This window comes from Bubalus kerabau, chromosome 18 (genome assembly GCF_029407905.1).
Source record: "Bubalus kerabau isolate K-KA32 ecotype Philippines breed swamp buffalo chromosome 18, PCC_UOA_SB_1v2, whole genome shotgun sequence".
NCBI classification, from domain to species: Eukaryota; Metazoa; Chordata; class Mammalia; order Artiodactyla; family Bovidae; genus Bubalus; species Bubalus kerabau.
In genome coordinates, this window is record NC_073641.1 from 41,302,479 (window position 1) to 41,324,256 (window position 21,778).

The window sequence follows — 21,778 nt, forward strand, 5'->3', positions numbered from 1 at the left end:
AGTGATTCCAATCCGGAGCTCGAAAAGTCTTATGAAACCACCTCATTCAGGAGGGATCTGTGGTGCCTTTAGAAAATGAAGGTAAATTTTTGGAATGACAGTATATCTGTACTTTTTTTTTTTTTTTAGTTTATTTGGCTGTGGCAGGTCTTAGGTGCATCCTGCAGGATCTAGTTTCCTGACTAGGGGATCGAGCCCAGGCCCCCTGCATTGGGATTGCGGCGTCTTCATCGACTGGACCACCAGCGAAGTCCCTGTACTTTTTTCTGGGAAGTTCCTATTTTCATTAGATTCTGTAAAGGCATTGTCACCCTTCAAAAGGTAAGATCCCACTATGGATCCCACTATGGATCTAGTGAGAGCCCCTCATTTTCCAGAGGGAGAGATGGAACCTCAAAGTGAAGAAACCTGTCTGCATTCCCTACATCTCTGTATGATAAAATTCAGAATCAAAGTCAGACTGATGGGTAAATGCCTTTTCCACTGCCTTACAGCTTTAAAACTAAAACCTGAAAGTAAACTCCTGGGCTAAAACACGGCATGAACTTGACCTCTTCCATCCTGAAACCTGGAAAGTGTATGTTCGGGTCAAAAATGACAGAAAAATCTACGTGCAAGTTCTCATCACCTGGAAAGCACTCAAGAAATGTAACGTCAAGCCTCAGCTGACAAAGTGAGAACAGGGGAACATTAACAGGCCAGTCTATTTGAGGACTAAGGAACGATGGTCAGATGTTGACTAGGTTGATCATTACCTTTCAAAAGCCTTTCAAGGTCATCATGTTCATCCACCATCTTTATTCTGGACTAAACTGATCTGAGGAAACAGATGGCACAGTGGGGGCGGGTAGGAAATGCAGGCAACTGAATGGCTGGACCATTCCTCTTGAGGTCTTTGCTGTCACCTCCAGAAGTGGTCCAGGGGCTCCCTGGGTTCTAATTTGTTAATTTCTGACTTTCATTATTGCTGCTGCCCTTAAGCAGGGCCCTTTGGACCAGTCACAAAGCACCTCAATGACATTAATCTGGAGGCCACACCATTCCTGTGGCCTCCCTGTGGTCCCTTTCAATCTTCCCAGCCTCAGCGGGAGTGACAGAATGTCTGTTGCCTTGGAAACCGCACACACTGTAATTACACCTTGTTAATTGCCATGTACTTAACCACAGAGAAGCCTGGGCTGGTACCTGAATGGCAAAGTGCAAACTCTGAGGACAGTGCTTCTGGAAGGTGGCCCCCCAACTTAATCTGAATCAGAAGAATCTGGGGACACTTTGCTGAATGTAAAATTCCCTGGAAATTGAATCTCAAGGGCGGGGCCTAGGCATCTGCTTGGTTGACTCTGGCATACAAGTTTGAGAAGTTAGAAATGAGGTATGTGGAACTGGAAATATCCTTATCAAAGCTGTGCTGGTTTATGAACCAGCCCTTCATCATGTCAGAACAACCATCTTTTGATGAATCGAAGTAGAAACCATGAGAAGCAGATGTTCCCAACCTGACAGCGGCTCATGGTTCTCCACCAAATGCAGCTAGAAGATGGAAATTGCCCTTGAAGTTCAATTCCTTCTACCCTCTGGGTGAAGTGCTAACAACCAATAAAACAGGACAAATCCATTCACTAGGAAAAGAAGCAAAGAGAAATCCAGCCTTGGATAACCCACAAACTGTGTAACCCACTAAGGTGGAACCACCCAAAGCATCCTTTCAGGCAAGAACACAATGTCTCAGGCAAAGTTGGGTCAGATTTTTGTTTGAGGTCATGGGGCGCATAGGGCCGGAGGTGGGGGAGCATGTTTCACGGGTGTGGGCACTAGTAGCTTGGTATATTTGTCTTTGTCTCCCCCTCAGCCCTCAGTATGGCAGTGAGAAGTATGCAAAGGCTCATTTAAAGAGGATTAAGTAAATAAAGCAAGTAATTCCAAAAACTCCCAGGGGGAGGTATTAGCTGTGAAAATGAATGTTTTCCTGGAAGCTTTGGGTGTTTGAGAGCTGGGTGGTCCAAGGGTATAACTCTGGGATGACAGAGATGGGGGTCAAGGGTAAAAAGGTTTGGAAACCCACAAAATAGTAACTAGAAACAAGAACTGTAGCTGGGGATAATTAAAGTTAGTAACAAATCACTGCTTTCCCGGAATTGGTAAAAGGACCTAACTCCAGGACCTAAACCTGGAAGTCAGGACTTGTGGGAAGTCACCTGGGCTCCCTTTGCCTCAGTAGCCCCCTCTTCCCCAAGAGGATCCAAGAGTCAATCATGACTTGCCTTCCTTGGGTCAGCTGGAATCTTTCGGCTCCAAGTCGCAGATTCAAATTTTCAAAGCCCAGACTGGATAAAGTGACATCTATCAACTTCGTTATACCAAACTAAGAGCAGTCCTTGGAAAAGTAACTAGGTGCTTAGGTCAAAAGAGCTGTGATAAAGCTGAATTAGCTGCATGGGAGTCTAATTTGGATGGTTCAAAAAGAGAAGGGTGTGTTTCACATATACAGGAAAAGGTATTTGAATTAAATCTTCTCATTTCAAGCAGATGAAAAAGCCTGTCTATCCACTGAGCAGAAGTGTTGGTCAGTTTACTCCATGCTCAACCCAAAATAAGTCACCAAGCCCTGCTTCGTTGCCAGTTACCAAGCGATGTCACTCCATCAGTGAGGATAGAATAGGGCAGGGAGGCACAGACTGTTACCCACTCATCTGAAAGACTAGATCCAACAAACAGGGTTTGTTAATCCATTTTCCCTTTAAAAATAATGTAACTCTCCACCAAAGCTTAACATGAACTACCCTTATCGAATAGAATTTCTAGCCTGAATCAAAAAGCCTTGATGTTAGCCTATAGAGCTATACTGTGAACTAAGTTAGACTTCTATGAGTATTAAAAATGACATAACCAATATAGAATTTTCCTTTTGGGGTGATGAAAATGTTCTACATTTATTGCTATGATGGCTGTACAACCTGTGAACATACCAAAAACTGATCGACTGTACCATTCAAATGGGTAAATTGAATAGCATGTGACTTATCTCAATAAAGATGTTAATTCTTGCACTGTTTTTTTTTTTTAATAGTTGAATAATCTTCATTCTTCTCCAATCTGTAGAGCTAGGAAAATTTCAGGTTGAGAACCTCTGGATTGATTAAAAATGAATTTTGAAGGAACAAAGGTTAATAAGCAAGGCCCGTAGCGCTAAAAGGCTCCTTGCTCCTAAATTCTCTTTAGCTATTTCTCTACCACAAGCCATCTCCAACCGAAATGTAATCATGAGGAAAAGAGAGGCAAAAAGTTCCTTTCTTCTATCACCAAACTACTCCTTCTCTCACTCACCGCCACCTCCATCCCTACATGTGACCCAAAGGTTATTTCATAAGACAGTGCTGACAACTATGTCAGCACGTCAGGGCCCCCTTGGAGCCCCAGCCAGGTATCTGGATTTTGTAAACAGAAGTGAGGCTCAGAATTGGGTTTTTTTCCTTTGTTTTTTGGTCATGGTCCACAGCATGTGGGATCTTAGTTCCCTGACCAGGGATTGAACTCACACCTCCTGCACTGGAAGTGCAGAGTCTTAACCATTGGACTGCAAAGGAAGTCTCTTGTAATTTTTTTTTTTTTTTTTAACATACAAGGTGACTTGGATGCTCAATGAGATTGGGAACCACTGTTCTATACCTATCATACCACCTAATCATACCTATAATCGACAATTTCATTAAAAATAATTTAGAGACACTGCATAAGTAGATATTATAGATCATTATTTCTGAACATTGACAGAATCTTTCAAAATATTGTGGGTGGATGAGAGGGGAGCATTCTACATTAAAAGCAAAAGAGAGAAACTAGCTGGTTACCATGGCCACTAAGAAACAATAACTCACAGAGGCAAATGGCAGCTATACACACATGTGCCTTTTCCTGAATCACAGGGATGTATTAGCATCCAAGATGCCATACCCCAGGATTCAAGGGCAGTGGTTTAAAATAGTTCCCTCTGAGTCACTGGAGGACCTGAGTGAATAACAACGTTCTTGCTCTAACTAATCCCTCCGTCATGGAATGTGAGATGCTTCCTCAGAATCTTCAGCAACACCAGAAATACTAAATGTGCACCCCCAGACAGGCTTCAAGAATTTTTCTTCCAAGTGAAAAGTACATGAGACTTAAAATCCAAAGCACTGGAGATGACACTGAACAAATGCAAGACACTGAAATTAAAACACTTCTCTCTTGCTCAGCATCCACCTCTTCTCCCTTCAGTACCTGCTTCTACAATCATCTCTCTCCAGCAAATGGAATTTTAACCCAAAGCTGTATAAACACTCAAGGTGGCAAAACAAATACATGCTGTAAAAGGTCTCCCCGGATAAAGAAGTCCCTGACGAGAGAGCCTGTCCTGCCATCTAAACTGCCCCTGGGGGCAGAAGCTGCTTTAAGACTCTGCCTCCTGGATGGAAATCTCTGAGGGCTAGGAAAAATCAGAGAAGTCTTCACCACAAAGGTAGGGGTCCGAGTGTCTCTAAAAGGAAACTCAGGATCTGGGCAAGCTGACGAGAAGAGGGCTCCTCGTCGGGCCTTTCTGACAAGATGGGGCACAGCCATCCCAGGGGAAGGTCAAACACCCGTCCAAACTCTGCCAGCAGTCCTTGAAGCTTCTCTTGGGAGGCTGAGCGGGCATGGTGGGAACTGATGCAAACTTCTCTCTGAAGAAAGTCTCCATTCCCTGATCCTTTTAGACCCTGGATGTAAGCGAGGGGTTCAAGAGTCCCAATTACCAGTTTTTCTGGCAAATCTGAAAATGTACATCTCAGGCTATTTACATTGGAATGGAGGACTTTCAGGGTAGAGTTTTCATTTTGCTTATTACTTGGGTGCTAGCCATTGGTATAAAAATCAATAAATGTTTCCCAAAGGAATGTGTAGGACCGAGATACAGGTTAGGTGCCTGGGTATCTTTGACCTCAGCAAGGCTTTTTATGGTCCTAAATGGACTGGGTTAGCTGCCATGGGATTAAGTAAATGCCATGATCAGTTTTCACATGTACATATAAAAGCACTAAGTTTTTAAAAACCCCAAACCACCATCTCATTTGGCCCATGAATCTTATCAAGTTGCTCCTCTTTGCTCCTTCTGCTTCCCTCTCCTCTCTAAGCTGTGCACCTCCTGCAGCATCTCCCTAATCACATGCTGAGCTTAGCCAAGGGAGCTGATCATTTGAATAATGGAATGTAAGAGTCAACACAGAGCAAGGACCAGCTGCTAAACCCCCAGGGGGCAAGTGCTTAGGACAGAGATTTTATCAGCCTAATGCAAAGCAGGCCAAGGGCTCCACCAGATCTGCATGCCTGATCTATTATTTTTGCTTGAGATTCTACCACTTCCAGGTAGGGAACCTCTCAACAAGGAAAAAGTACATCCTAGCTGCTGCTGCTAAGTCGCATCAGTCGTGTCTGGCTCTGTGCGACCCCATAGACGGCAGCCCACCAGGCTCCCCCGTCCCTGGGATTCTCCAGGCAAGAACACTGGAATGGGTTGCCATTTCCTTCTCCAATGCAGGAAAGTGAAAAATGAAAGTGAAATCGCTCAGTCGTGTCTAACTCTTAGCGACCCCATGGACTGCAGCCTACCAGGCTCCTCCGCCCATGGGATTTTTCAGGCAAGAGTACTGGAGTGGGGTACCATTGCCTTCTCCGACACCCTAGCTGCACCTGATGCTAAAGCTGAAGCTCCAATACTCTGCCCACCTGATGCGAAGAACTGACTCATTGGAAAAGACCCTGATGCTGGAAAGATTGAGAGCAGGAGGAGAAGGGGACAACAGAGGATGAGATGGTTGGATGGTATCACCGACTCTGTGGACATCAGTTTGAGCAAGCTCCAGGAGATGGTGAAGGACAGGGAAGCCTGGCAAGCTGCAGTCCCTGGGGTCACAAAGAGTCGGACATGACTGAGTGACTGAAGTGAGCAACACCCAAGCATTCACCTCTGACCTCAGCAGGACTTTCTCCATGGTCCACACTCAGAGGAAGTTCACCAAGGCTGAGAGAAAGGATGGGTGACCAAGCGTTCATGCTAAGTCGCTTCAGTCCTGTCCGAGTCTGTGTGACCCTATGGACTGTAGCCTGCCAGGCTCCTCTGTCCATGGGATTTCCCAGGCAAGAATACTGGAGTGGATTGCCATGCCCTCCTCCAGGGGATCTTCCTGACCCGGGGATCGAACCCGTCTCTTAGGTCTCCTGCATTGGCAGGCAGGTTCTTTACCACTCAGTGTCACCTGAACAAGCACTGGGTGTCAAATTGGAAGCACAAAGATACAACAGACATTTCATTGCGGCCAGGCCAAGAGGCCCAATTTCAAAGGATTTAGCTAAAAACTGGTAACAGGACTCTTGAACCCTCACTCACATCCAGGGTTTAAACGGGTCAGAGCACATGGAGACTGGGGGAGGTTCTTTCTCCACTCCAGTGTTCTTGCCTGGAGAACCCCAGGGACGGAGGAGCCTGTGGGCTGCCATCTATGGGGTCGCACAGAGTCGGACATGACTGAAGAGACTTAGCAGCAGCAGCAGCTTTCTTGGGAAGGAATGATGCAATGATTCCCACCAGGCCTACTCAACCTAATGAGAAAGGCCCACAGGACCACTTAGAGAGACTGGACAGGGGTCTGATCCTCACCTGAAAAATCTACAAGTTTGGAGAGAAATTGGCCTAAGTTCTAAGGGTGGGAATGAAGGCATGGTAGCTGCTGGGCTGTGATCAGCCTGATGCTGAAGTTTATCTGTGCACAGATGTCTGTCTCCTGTAAACCAGACATAGGCAATGCATGGAAGGGTAGTAAGCTGTCTTGGATTCTGTCTAACAGAGTGGATTACAGGGTGAAGAGGGCAGAGAGAGGCTGAGTCCCAGACAGAAAAGCAACAAAGCAGAACCTGCAACACAGGAATCAGAGGCGTCCCTAGTGATGGTCCAGGAGTAGAACCGGGAGAGAGAGGGATCTTCCAAGGCCTCCTCTACTGGTTTGCTAGGACTCTGTAACAAAGTGTCAAATCTGGCGGCTTATGCAACAGAAATCTGTATCCTCACCGTTCTGGGCGCTAGAAGTCCAAGACGGCGGTAACAGCAAAGCCAATTCTGATTTATTCTGAGGCCTCTTGGACTGCAAGGAGATCAAACCAGTCCATCTTGAAGGAAATCAGTCCTGAATATTCACTGGATGGATTGATGCTGAAGCTGAAACTCCAATACTTTGTCCACCTGATGCAAAGTGCTAACTCATTGGAAAAGACCCTGATGCTGGAAAGATTGAAGGCAGGAGGAGAAGGGGATGACAGAGGATGAGATGGTTGGATGGCATCACCAATTGAATAGACATGAGTTTGAGTAAGCTCCGGGAGTTGGTGATAGACAGGGAAGTTTGGCATGCTGCAGTTCATGGGGTTGCAAAGAATCAGACATGACTGAGTGACTGAACTGAATTAAGGCCTCTCTCCCTGGTTGTAGATGGCTTCCTTCTCCCTTTGTGTTCAAGAGCCCTTCCTCTTTGCGTGCCTTTGTCCTAATGTCTTTTTAAAAGGACACCAGTCACACCCATATAGTCTCATTTATCTTAATCATATCTTTAAAGGTCCTACCTCCACAAACAGTCCCGTCCGAAGTACCAGGGGTCAGGACTTTAACATATAAATTTTAGGAGCACATGGTCCAGCCGAAAATACCTCCTCAAAGAGCAAGAATCAGCTCAAAATATCTGTCAGGATTAGAGAGCAGAGCACTGTCTTCCTGCGTACCATCAAGTAAGAACTTCTCATTCTTATTACCTCTCATCTCCACCCCTCCTGTCTCCAGTTTGCATTGTAACCCTGGAGGAGACACAAACCATGACAGTCAGATAAAGGGAGGAGAGTAACAGGAGAAAATGGAGAAAGACAGAAAAAGATATTTTCTTTTAAATCGAATTTGAAATTTTTATTTTAAATCAGGCATTCCGAGTTCTAAATTGAGAGTATTTAGCAACTGAAATTGACTGTAGAATTTTTTAAAAATATAATCAGAAAAGTTATAGATTTCACCCAGAATCATGAGATGGACTAACCTCTCTGAATAAATTTTAAAGAGTCAGTGGGACACAAAACAAAGCTGCTTTGTGATCACATTTTAGGTGTCTTATTTATTCCGCAGACCAGATACATATAAATGAATGAATGAATGACTCAACAAACATGCAAACTTTACTAAGCATTAATTATGGGCTGAGTGCTCTCATATATTAACTAAGGTGCAGATGAGATAAAAGATTGCCCAGATGATAAAGAAGAGGGAAAGGCAAGAGGGAGAGAAAAAGACATAGGCAGTGGTTTCATTCTGGCGATGAATCCTTCCTAAAATACTGCAGTACCTCACTCCCTCCCCCCAAAAATGACCACACTCTTTTAAAACATAAATGCCATCCAGATAATGTACCATAATGATCATGAAGTGAAACTCTTAAGAGCATTAATCTTCCTCCCTATATTTACAACTTGCCTTTATCAGGGGATGACATTTCTTTTGAGAAAAAAATACATCATTCTTCTTTAAAAATAAAACCTGCCATCAGTGAGCACCGATCTTGGTCCATGAATCAGTCAGAGCCACCACACTGATGTAAAACTGGTCAGGGCTCTGGCAACATCACTATCTGGACTGTCAAATCTGCTGCTCACATGCTCCGATAAACCTACCGAAGAAAAGCCCCAAGGTTACCTCATGCCCTAAATCCATCCAATTTAAAAAGCATGGGCTTAATCAAAACAAGCTACCTCTGGAATACAAAAACCACTCCGGGACTAAGAAACGCCATGTGCTTATCCCTCCTTTTGAGGTTATTTTTAAGCTGATCTCTAAAATGCCCCGTTTCCAGGGTGTATTTCCAAATCTTTGATGTTGGCGTCAACAGCTCTATCAAGACATAACACTGTGTTCATCTCTCAAGCAAAAAAGCTGCCCTGCACACATCTAGTAATCAAACCCAAACAGCAAGGGGTATGTGCTAAGTGCCTTACCATCTGCACCTCAAGTCCATTTCTTGGCTTTCCCCACCTTAAAATCCATAAGAATCATTCAAGTTTAAAAAGACAGGGCCACTCCTCAAATGTTACTGGTGAATATATAAAATGTGGAAAGCACAAAGTCACTGTGGCAAGTAGTTTGGCAGCTTAAGTTAAATTTTCAACCTGGCAATTATATGATGTGTCTTGCCAAAAGAAAACACGTGTCCACAGAGATGTGCACATGTTTACGGCAGCAGTACTCATAATCGTGAAAAAGTGGAAACTGAAACATCCACCAAGTAGGTAAACAAAACGTGGCATTTCCATACAGGGGAAGGCGGACTCTCCAGGACCAAAAAGGAACCAAGGGTGGATACATGCAGCGCGAAACCATTGCACCAAGTGAAGGTCAGACACAGAGACCACACAGTGTAAGATTCCATCTGTACGACATGTCTGGAACCGGCAAATTTATAGACAGGAAGTAGATTAGCAGTCGCCTAGGGCTGGGGATGATAAGGAGGAATTGCAAATGAGCATGAGGGCTCTTTGGGGACGGTGAGAGAGATGTTTTAAAACTCAATTGTGGTGATGATTCCACAGCTCTGTAAATTTATTAAAAAATTGAGCAGTACTGTATACTAAAAACGGTAAATTTTGTGGAATATAAATCATACCTCGATGAAGCTGTTTTTAACAAGATGAAATACAAAAAGTGAAATGCTGAGTTGTTAGGTAGTGAGAAACAACTTTAGAGTGTGAGAGGGTAGCTCCCTGGATGGTTATACCAGATTCCCTTGGTTTTACTCTAGAAAGATTTAATGGTCAAATGTTGGCTTACTGTGACATCATCAGTTCTTTGACTTGGCTTTAAAATGGGGTAACTCAGACTCTCCACATTCTTGTATGCAGAAGTGTCATTTACGATGGTCACAATGGTTCTGATGAATCAGTCATTCAGTGCCTCAAATACTTTTTGAGGGTAAGGGATAAATAAGTTAACAACATGGATACTGTGAATTCTGATGCCCTAGAAGCAGGAGTGGAACAGCAGATGGAGAGCACAAAAATCATTTCTGCTGCCCCAGCTACCATGTTGGGACGTCATTCGAACACCACATACTCAAATCGTTTATTCTCATCTCCAGCCCTGCTCACTCGAAGGCACGTCTCTGCATTTTCTTTAACACATTACCATGCGGCACGCGGTCTGCCCCATGACTCTCAGTGCCCAGCCTTCTTCTGATAACTGCATTTCTTTCTAGAAAGCTGTCCTCCTATTCCCTGCCCCCGCCCCCAACCCCACTCCAACCAGGTTATAGCCTGACCGTAGCTGTTCCCAAGAGATGGAAAGGTATCCTTAGGAAGGCTATCAGAAACCCTCCCTGGGATTTTGGGTGGCGGGAGAGGAAAGGGACAGGGAAGGGGTGAGTACAAGAAGAAGGAAGAGAAGGGAGTGAGTAGAACGGGGAAGAAAAAGGGAAGATTAAAGCCTTCCTTTCTGGTGGAGAAACTAGGAAAATGTGAGCCTGGCAGCTGTCCAAGACACTCCTAAGCCAGCACAGAGAGCAGGTTTGAGGGAGGGAACCAGAGAGGCCCCGACACCATTTTAGCACAGAATTTGGCATCCCATGAGCCAAGCTGCACCCCACTCCTCACCCCAACCTACATGAGTGCAAAGTCACTTCAGTCGTGTCTGACTCTTTGCAACTCCATGGACTGTAGCCTGCCAAGCTCCTCTGTTCATAGGATTCTCTAGGCAAGAATACTGGAGTGGGTTGCCATGCCCTCCTCCAGGGGATCTTTCCGACCCAGGGATCAAACCCATGTCTCTTGGATCTCCTGCATTGGCAGGTGGGTCCTTTACCACCAGTGCCACCAGGGAAGCCCTCCCTCCTATCCTAAGCTAGTTCAAATTGAGTTTCTGTGACTTGCAATCAACGAATATTGACAAATCCTCTGGTGCCTTCTCACCTAGTCAATCTCGCTCAGGCTGTCACTTTAGATGCCACAGTAAAAGAGGAGCCCAGAACCTCGGCAGCACCTCTGGAGTTTGTATGTCTGTCTGTTCAGCTCATTTGGAAGCCTGTAGCTAAATTCACTTTAAGAACCTACAGAACTGAAATACACACTCCAGAGTCTAAGTGGTTGAATACAGTGGGGTGACCTATAAGGTCCCCTCTGAACCCATAGGTTAGGGAGGGCCTATTTATCATCCATTTGTTTGGCTATTAGCTGCTCCCTGATCTGCCAGCATACCCTCACCCATCCCCACCTCCAAGCATTCCATTCTTTCTTCACCACAGAAGACCTGGCCAGCAAGCCCCACCTTCTGGGTTATTTCCACTCTGAAAATATGACCAGCTCTTTCGCTCTCCTACAGGAACCTGCCAACAAGGAAAACAATCACGAGTAACTGGAAATGAATAGAATTAGACTGTTAAAAACCCTCACGAAATGAAAAACCATCATAGCAGCTGGGTCCTGAAGGACCCTGTGATGTGGCTCAGGAGGAAGATAGAGGCTTCTGGGTGGGTGGGGCAAGGAGATGGGGGCAGACAGTGGGGAAGCTGCCTGGAGGAGGGGGTGGAACGGTGGGGTTCAGTTGGATCAGGAGACCTCAAGGACCAAGGATAATTCTCAGAGCAGTTAATCCTTGAATATCGCTGAAGATATGATAAGGATGCATGCTTTCACTCAGCCTAATTGATTCTAAACAAGACACCTGGAAGAGAAGCCCGACAGTAGCTCAGCCACCAAGCATCACCTCCTAGGGGTCAGGCTGGCCTGGATTTGCCACACTAATGTCCTGGCAGCGCAAATGGAAAAACCTTCCAGATCCTCTCCACTAGAAGCCCCAGGCCACTCCATGCCCATGCTCTGTCGGGGGCCCTAGGACCACCTACATAGTGAACACAGACTCTGTTGACTGAATTTGAGACCCTGGACCTTCTTTCCATTTTCAACCATTTTCTGTAGTGAGGGATAGAATAAAACAGCATTAACATAAAGGATGGGGAGTACATCTGTCACCTGCAACAAAGATTTAAAACGCACTCCCCTCCACCCTGGGCCCCACACACAAACTCACATACCTGGCATCTGATCCCATGAGGCTCTAGAGAGTAAAAACATCGCGGCTATTCAAGAACTTGCAATTTAAGAGGAAAACTAAGAAATCTATACTGTCTTGTTTACCCAGAGGCACTGCCTACCAACTCTGGGCCAAGTACACAGGGGAACGTAGAAAACTGGCCCATACATAATCCTTGCCTACAACAGAGAAAAAAAAAGTCCATGCTGATTAACGCACATGCAAGAAAGCAGAGACACACAGATTTGTAAACCAAGAACACAAATGTCCACTATTTCATGTGTAATCAGATCATGATGAAGCTAGTGAGCTATCATACTTCTCTAAGGAAACACTGAAAATGAAGGGCAAAATCCCAGATAACTAGGTTAAAGACACAGGGAAGCTTAATCAAACTTGCATCTACTGAGGCCATTCTAAGTGTCAGGTCGGCCTGGGGTTACAGGACCTACAAAATGACATACTACTCTGACCAGTGCTGTCCCATACTGCAGTCGTTGGCCACACGTGGCCACTAAGCATTTGAAACATGGCTAACACAAACTGACATGCACTGTAAGTGGAAAATACACAATGGATTTCAAAGATTTACTATTAAAAAAAATGTCAACTATATCATTAATAGCTTGACTGAATACATGTTGACAGAATTTTGGATATACTAGATAAAAATAAAAGATGATTACAATCTCAGTTGCTTCATTTTCCTTCTTGTGTCTACTAGAAACTTTGAAGTGACTTGTGATGACATGTATTTATGGCTTGCTTATATTCTATTAGACAGTAATGATTCACATTTTCCCCTCAAAGATTGGCACAACTGGCAATTATAGCATCTTATTATTATTACAAGGCAGGCACAAAATTAAGGGAAAAAGTATAGGTTATCATGTTTAACATTCACTTACTATCAAATCATAAAGCTCAGATCTAGTAAATCCCGCAAGTTGATAATGGATGAAAGTTAGTTTAAAAGATTCACTCTGCCACATGCAGAAGGGATGATTAATCAACAATTTCATTTCAAAGCTCAGGTCAGAGCTCTGTGACGTCATAGAGGGGTGGGATGGAGGGGGTGGGAGGGAGGCTCAAGAGGGAGGGGATATATGTATACTTATGTTGCTGTACAACAGAAACTAACACAACATTGTAAAGCAATTATCCTCCAATGTAAAAAAAAATTTTTTTTTTTAATTTTTTTTTCAATGCCATTCTCCCAAACCATCCCACCCTCTCCCTCTCCCACAGAGTCCAAAAGACTGTTCTATACATCAGTGTCTCTTTTGCTGTCTCGTACACAGGGTTATTGTTACCATCTTTCTAAATTCCATATATATGCGTTAGTATACTGTATTGGTGTTTTTCTTTCTGGCTTACTTCACTCTGTATAATAGGCTCCAGTTTCATCCACCTCATTAGAACTGCTTCAAATGTATTCTTTTTAATGGCTGAGTAATACTCCATTGTGTATATGTACCACTGCTTTCTTATCCATTCATCTGCTGATGGACATCTAGGTTGCTTCCATGTCCTGGCTATTATAAACAGTGCTGCGATGAACATTGAGGTACACGTGTCTCTTTCAATTCTGGTTTTCTCAGTGTGTATGCCCAGCAGTGGGATTGCTGGATCATAAGGCAGTTTTATTTCCAGTTTTTTAAGGAATCTCCACACTGTTCTCCATAGTGGCTGTACTAGTTTGCATTCCCACCAACAGTGTAAGAGGGTTCCCTTTTCTCCACACCCTCTCCAGCATTTATTACTTGTAGACTTTTGGATCGCAGCCATTCTGACTGGTGTGAAATGGTACCTCATTGTGGTTTTGATTTGCATTTCTCTGAGAATGAGTGATGTTGAGCATCTTTTCATGTGTTTGTTAGCCATCCGTATGTCTTCTTTGGAGAAATGTCTATTTAGTTCTTTGGCCCATTTTTTGATTGGGTCATTTATTTTTCTGGAGTTGAGCTGTAGGAGTTGCTTGTATATTCTCAAGATTAGTTGTTTGTCAGTTGCTTCATTTGCTATTATCTTCTCCCATTCTGAAGGCTGTCTTTTCACCTTGCTAATAGTTTCCTTTGATGTGCAGAAGCTTTTAAGGTTAATTAGGTCCCATTTGTTTATTTTTGCTTTTATTTCCAATATTCTGGGAGGTGGGTCATACAGGATCCTGCTGTGATGTATGTCAGAGAGTGTTTTGCCTATGTTCTCCTCTAGGAGTTTTATAGTTTCTGGTCTTACGTTTAGATCTTTAATCCATTTTGAGTTTATTTTTGTGTATGGTCTTAGAAAGTGTTCTAGTTTCATTCTTTTACAAGTGGTTGACCAGATTTCCCAGCACCACTTGTTAAAGAGATTGTCTTTAATCCATTGTATATTCTTGCCTCCTTTGTCAAAGATAAGGTGTCCATATGTGCGTGGATTTATCTCTGGGCTTTCTATTTTGTTCCATTGATCTATATTTCTGTCTTTGTGCCAGTACCATACTGTCTTGATAACTGTGGCTTTGTAGTAGAGCCTGAAGTCAGGTAGGTTGATTCCTCCAGTTCCATTCTTCTTTCTCAAGATCGCTTTGGCTATTCGAGGTTTTTTGTATTTCCATACAAATTGTGAAATTATTTGTTCCAGCTCTGTGAAGAATGCTGTTGGTAGCTTGATGGGGATTGCATTGAATCTATAGATTGCTTTGGGTAATATACTCATTTTCACTATATTGATTCTTCCAATCCATGAACATGGTATATTTCTCCATCTGTTAGTGTCCTCTTTGATTTCTTTCACCAGTCTTTTATAGTTTTCTATATATAGGTCTTTAGTTTCTTTAGGTAGATATATTCCTAAGTATTTTATTCTTTCCGTTGCAATGGTGAATGGAATTGTTTCCTTAATTTCTCTTTCTGTTTTCTCATTATTAGTGTATAGGAATGCAAGGGATTTCTGGGTGTTGATTTTATATCCTGCAACTTTACTATAGTCATTGATTATTTCTAGTAATTTTCTGGTGGAGTCTTTAGGGTTTTCTATGTAGAGGATCATGTCATCTGCAAACAGTGAGAGCTTTACTTCTTCTTTTCCAATTTGGATTCCTTTTATTTCTTTTTCTGCTCTGATTGCTGTGGCCAAAACTTCCAAAACTATGTTGAATAGTAATGGTGAAAGTGGGCACCCTTGTCTTGTTCCTGACTTTAGAGGAAATGCTTTCAATAAAAAATTTTTTAAAATTTCATTTCAAGACTGACAGACTTCTATGCAAACTATTACTCTGTTATATATGGTTCAGAAAACATGTCTGTTTTTCCTCTATCAACAGGTGGACAATTTTCCAAAGGATTCAAAAGGGAATTTAAGTTCCCCATCACTTCATTCTAGACACTACTATCTTCATTTTAACCACAAGATTACTCCTCTGTGCCTAGATGGTGACTGAAACAAAAGTTGTCTGGTGAGACACAATGGAATTTGTTAATACAACTGGGAATAGGATTGATCACAACTATAGGAAATATGCCTTTATTCGGTCCACATTACCTAAGGATATAAAGAAGGACTAAATGGAGGAATGATAACACAGGAAAACATAGTCCCAAACTACACAAAAGATACCTGGCAAATGTGTGTCAATGACTTTTGAGGGCAACCCCTTTTTAGTGCTATAGCTTATAATGGCAGGTATGATTATATTGGCCAATCTAACAACAGTTCTTCAAAGGTAGGATACAGAACATGATAACCTTAGTAATATTAACAATAGCTATGATTTACATCATTACTTTGCAAAAAAAAATTTTTTTTTACTATCTGATTTAAATTAGTATTATCTCATTTAATGCTCACACCACTTCAAAATTAGATCCTATTGCTTTTATTCTCAGTTTCAAGATTAGGAAATTGCCACCCAGAAAGTTTATTTGGCCAAAGTGGCACAATTTAAAAATAGAGAAGGCTGGGTTGACACTCAAGTTCAGTTTCTGGGCTGCATATTAAACAGCACTAGTAATTTTTAAAAAGTCTGACCAACAGACCGACCTTTTTACAACTTAAAATTTTGTTGCCTTTAAAGATGGAACAGTCCTCAGATCGGCCACTGGCATATACAGAGCTTCCCCTAGGAAGTCTGAACAAACCAATATGAAAAAAGGCATTCCCTTCTGGCTGTGCACACTCACAACATTCCAGGGGAAGGCGGCATTTTATTTCTTTGTCCTTTTAACATGTGAAGCATATAGTGAATAAATGTAATGAGCTCACCAGTCCAGGAAAAAAAAAACCCTTTTCCATATAGCTTGGCTAAAGATACCCAGTCAATAACATAAAATGTAAAGATAATTACAGACAAGTGAAGTGGCTATTTTTATACTCAGCTGAGCTGGCAAACTACAGACTGCAGTGGAGGTTTCCATGCTTTGGCAACCATATGAAAAAGCAGAATGGCTAGATATTTAAATCCTTCCCTATCACTAGGACATTTGTGTTCCTTAGGAAATTATTCTGATGTCCTGTATACTGTATACCTGTATACAGTATACCTGTGTCCTGTATACCTCTTTCCAAGCTATTAAAACAAAAACAAAACGCAATACTACAATGTTTTACAACCATTACATTTACAACCATAATAAAAGTGTGTCCTAAAACAATTACCAGTGAGACAGTAATGGGGTAGGGGGTGCAGGCAGTGTTTGTTCTGGAAGCCACACAGAAGCACCCGCAGCCAGCAGGCTGCCACCTCAGATATCACCAGGATAGGGTGAGCTACTCTTTGTTTCTTTTGCCACCGTGAACAAAAACACCCATCTGCAATGTAATGAAAATCAAATGCGCTTTGTTCCAAGGGGTTTGCACTTAAAATAATCAGGGGTTGTTTTAAAGCAGAAGAAGAAAGCAAGCTTGTTGCCAGACAAGTCACAAGTGGTAACACAGCCGTCCACAGATCGGCTGGGAGACAGGCTGGGACAGGGGTCATCTCTTTCTAGCTTTTAAAGACTCTAGAGGAAAAGCAATAGAAAAAGTCACCAAACGGCACACCGAACCCGACCTAAAGTTGTAAAGCACAGAAAGAATCTAAGTATCAAGGTGTTGCTGACTGGATGTATATACAAGGTTAGTGGAAGAAAGGAGTTTTTCCTTTAAAAAAAAAAAACTTAGGAAATCCTGGTTGGTATACAGATACTGGTTAGTGTCTATGCCTATATTTCCTAGTTTCTTCCGAATTCAAAAAAAGCTCAAAGGGACTTCCCTAGTGGTCCAGAGGCCTCCCTGGTGGCTGAGATCATAAAGAAGCCGCCTGCAACACAGGAGACCGGGGTTAGATCCCTGAGTAGGGAAGATCCCCTGGAGAAGGAAATGGCAACCCACACCAGTTATCTTGCCTGGAGAATCCCAAGAACAGAGGAGCCTGGCTGACTATAATCCATGGGGTTGCAAAGAGTCAGAGACAACTGAGTGACTAATACACACTGCTGGGTCCAGTGGTCAGACTCCACACTCCCAATGCAGGGGGCCCAGGTTCAATCCCTGGTCAGGGAACTAGATCCACATACTGCAACTAAAGATGCTGCATGCTGAAAGACCCAGCATAGCCAAACAAAGATTTTTTTAAGTAAATAATAAAGCTCAAAGGAGAGAAATGTGAAACTTTTTTCTCAAAAGAGAAAAATTATATAGCCCCAAAGAAAATTAAGGATTTTTTAAAAATGAAGATTCAAGAAGGTCCTGAGCATATTCTTGCATCCATGATGAATGTGGATTGAGCCCAAAATAAGATTCACTTGGAGACAGAATGGTAGGCTTCTCCCCACCTGGCTGTGGGTGAGGCCTTCCTGACATGGTTCAATGTGGGACCTCAGGGCCCCACATATGTTTATGGCCCTTGTACAACACAGGTTTGAACTATGCAAGTCCACTTACATGCAATTTTTTTTCAATAAATAGACTGGAAAGCTTTTTGGAGATTTGGGACAATTTGAAAAACCTCACCGATGAACCATGTAGCCTAGAAACAGAAAAAAAAAATTTTAAGGTATATCATGAATGCATAAAATGTGCAGATACCAGTCTATCCTTAAACAGGCATAAGGTGGGTGATATTTAGTATAAAACTAGTAATGCATTAGATTTCTTACTGTTTTCTAACTTTGCTTTAAAAAAATTACAGTATGCCTCTCTCTCATAATAGGAGAAACTGCCTATCAGCCTATCAACATGCTAAGCAGCTTTGTTTAAAAATGTAACAGTTTTCAATACTGTATTATGAATATAACTGTAATGCTGCCGCTGCTGCTAAGTTGCTTCAGTCGTGTCCGACTCTGTGCGACCCCAGAGACAGCAACCCACCAGGCTCCCCCATCCCTGGGATTCTCTAGGCAAGAACACTGGAGTGGGTTGCCACTGCCTTCTCCAATGCATGAAGGTGAAAAGTGAAAGTGAAGTCGCTCAGTCGTGTTTGACTCTTCGCGACCCCATGGACTGCAGCCCACCAGGCTCCTCCGTCCGTGGGATTTTCCAGGCAAGAGTACTGGAGTGGGGTACCATTTAATACTGTATACCATAAAATTTTATAAAGATTCATTCATTAGTGCCTAGGCTACACTACCATGAAGCAATTGTACCAATTATACTAAGCCACCTTAAAGCAATCACACCGCTGTTTCTTCCTATAAATATGAATTTTTTCACAACTTTTCATTTTTGATGTCCAATGTTAATAATACATACAACATCAACAGTGTTTTGTATCATAAGACTACACTAATGTGGATACTGGCAATTAATCACATAAACAGACAACGTGAACTTAGGGTATCAATACATTGTATTGTATTGTAGGGTATCAATACATATACAGTACCGGAAGTGTATTTTCTCTTCCTTACACTATTTCCTTAACATTTCTTTTCTCTAGCTTACTTTATTGTAAGGCTACAATATACAACTGCACTCATTTCACATGCTAGCAAAGTATTGCTCAAAATTCTCCAAGCTAGGCTTCAACAGTACGTGAACTGAGAACTAACAGATGTTCAAGTTGGATTTAGAAAAGGCGGAAGAACCAGAGATCTAATTGCCAACATCCACTGAATCATAGAAAAAGCAAGAGAATTCCAGAAAACCATCTACTTCTGCTTCATTGACCATGCTATAGCCTTTGACTACCTTTGTTGTGGATCACAACAAACTGTGGAAAATTCTGAGAGATGGGAATACCAGGCTATCTTACTGCCTCCTGAGAAATCTGTATGCAGGTCAAGAAGCAACAGTTAGAACCGGACAAGGAATAATGGATGGTTCAAAATTTGGAAAAGAGTACGTCAAGGCTGTATACTGTCACCCTGCTTATTTAACTTATAGGCAGGGTACATCATGCAAAATTCCCAGCTGGATGAAGCACAACCTGGAATCAAGATGGCCAGGAGAAATATCAATAACCTCAGATATGCAGATGACACCACCCTTATGGCAGAAAGTGAAGAGGAACTGAAGAGCCTCTTGATGAAAGTGAAAGAGGAGAGTGAAAAAGTTGTCTTAAAACTCAACATTCAAAAAACTAAGATCATGGCATCCGGTCCCATCACTTCACAGCAAATAGATGGGGAAACAATGGAAACAGGGACAGACTTTATATTTTCTTGGGCCCCAAAATCACTGCAGATAGTGACTGCAGCCATGAAATTAAATGACGCTTGCTCCTTGGAAGAAAAGCTATAACACACCTAGACAGCATATTAAAAAGCAGAGATATTACTTTGCCAAAGGTCCGTTTAGCCAAAGCTATGGTTTTTCTAGTAGTCATGTATGGACATGAGAGTTGGACCATAAAGAAAGCTGAGTGCTGAAGAATTAATGCTTTTGAACTGTGGTGTTGGAAAAGACTCTTGAGAGCCCCTTGAACTGCAAGGACATCCAACCAGTCAGTCCTAAAGGAAATCAATCCTGAATATTCATTGAAAGGACTGATGCTGAAGCTCCAATACTCCAGCCACCTAATGCAAAGAGCCCATTCATTGGAAAAGACCCTGATGCTAGGAAAGATTGAAGGCGGGAGGAAAAGGGGCTGACAGAGACAAGATAGTGGATGGCATCATTGACTTAATGGATATGAATCTGAGCAAGCTCTGGGAGATGGTGAAGGACAGGGAAGCCTGGCGTGCTACAGTCCATGGGGTTGCAAAGTTAGATACGACTGAGCGACTGAACAACAACAATAAATAATATCTATAACATACAAAATATGTGCTAATCAACAATTTGTTTTACTAGTAAGGCTTCCCGTCAACAGTAGGCTATTAGAAGTTAAGTTCTAGGGGAGTCAAAGTGATACACAGATTTTTCAACTTGGTGGTAGTGGGGTGGGAGGTATCCCCCTAAACCCCTACACAGTTCAAGGGTCAACTGTGTTTTGCTTCTGGCTGTCTTTAGTAAGGAAGAAAGAAAAAGCAACTCACAAGTCCATTAGCCTTCCAGCTCAGAGGTTCCCACGTCCTCTGGGGCAGCTGGGAGGAGCCACTGTGTACAGGCTGCTTCTCCCACCAGTGAAATGTCTATGGGTCAAAACCATCCACCCAAAGTCAGCACTCCCTTTCATTTTTGAAAAGCCATCAATCACAAACAGGTCAACTCTCGTAGGAGGAGATGGTCAAGTTATGTGAGCCTTCTCATCAAACTAAGAGGCTCAGCACAGATCTTGTTAACTCACTGACAAAGCTTGACAAATGGGTTTGTTTATGTGGTTCTTGCCTAGCAGGATCCCAAGGGCCTGGGTTCCAGTTCCTTTGCCAACTTTCCTGTTGCTGTTCAAAGCCATCTGCCTCACCTCGGACTCCCCACCAGAGTCCACTGCAGCAAGTCAGAGTTTATACCAGTCCTCTTCATTCATAACACTTGTCCTTAGCTACCTGTGGGACTCCCAAGGTCACTGTCTATATCAGTGAGAAAAAGAAAAGGACAACATCTAGAAGCCCTGTGCCAAGAGTAGCCAGAACTGAGGCTCACCTCTAGCTTCGCCCCTTATTGACTGTGCCACGTTCAGAGGGCTCATTTCTCTTTCCTAGACCTCAACACCTGCTGTCGATTGAGTTCCCCCCACGACCCCACTCCAACGACTAGAGCCTTGTACTCCAGTGGAATAAAAATGTGTTAACCTCATTAAAACTCAAAGTTCCATGAAGGCAGGCATTGCTGTTCATCCCCAGATCTTCTATCTACCACTCAATGATTCCACCAATATGTACTGCTCACAAGGGATTTGATGCTGAGTAAGACGGCCCAGAGAAGGCAATGGCACCTCACTCCAGTACTCTTGCCTGGAAAATCCCATGGATGGAGGAGCCTGGTGGGCTGCAGTCCATGGGGTCGCGAAGTCAGACATGACTGAGTGACTTCACTTTCACTTTTCACTTTCATGCATTGGAGAAGGAAATGGCAACCCACTCCAATGTTCTTGCCTGGAGAATCCCAAGGACGGAGGAGCCTGGTGGGCTGCCGTCTATGGGGTTGCACAGAGTCGGACATGACTTAAGTGACTTAGCAGCAGCAAGAAGGCCCAGACCTCCGGAATCTGCCAGTCTAGAAGCAAAGCGACTGGTGCAGACAGAGAAGGTGCTCAAGTCAATTCAAAGAACTTGTCGAAAAAAGCTTACATTATTTACCTTCTGTTATAGCCAGCTC

At 43.0% G+C, this 21,778-nt stretch overlaps 1 protein-coding gene across 11 annotated transcripts in view; it reads right to left on the reverse strand.

The window, feature by feature from the left end:
* The window catches only part of RAI14 (retinoic acid induced 14), a 164,561-nt gene that overhangs the window by 134,570 nt on the left and 8,213 nt on the right, over positions 1 to 21,778 (reverse strand). Inside the window, exon 2 of one of the 11 annotated variants that reach the window (XM_055554934.1) lies at positions 11,354 to 11,411. The exons of 8 other annotated variants lie outside the window; for them this stretch is intronic. The gene's annotated coding sequence lies outside the window, so the exon portion shown is untranslated. Of the gene's footprint in view, positions 1 to 11,299; positions 11,412 to 18,022; positions 18,108 to 21,778 lie in introns of those variants that run through there. 2 more of the 11 variants (XM_055554932.1, XM_055554936.1) reach the window with 2 other exon arrangements.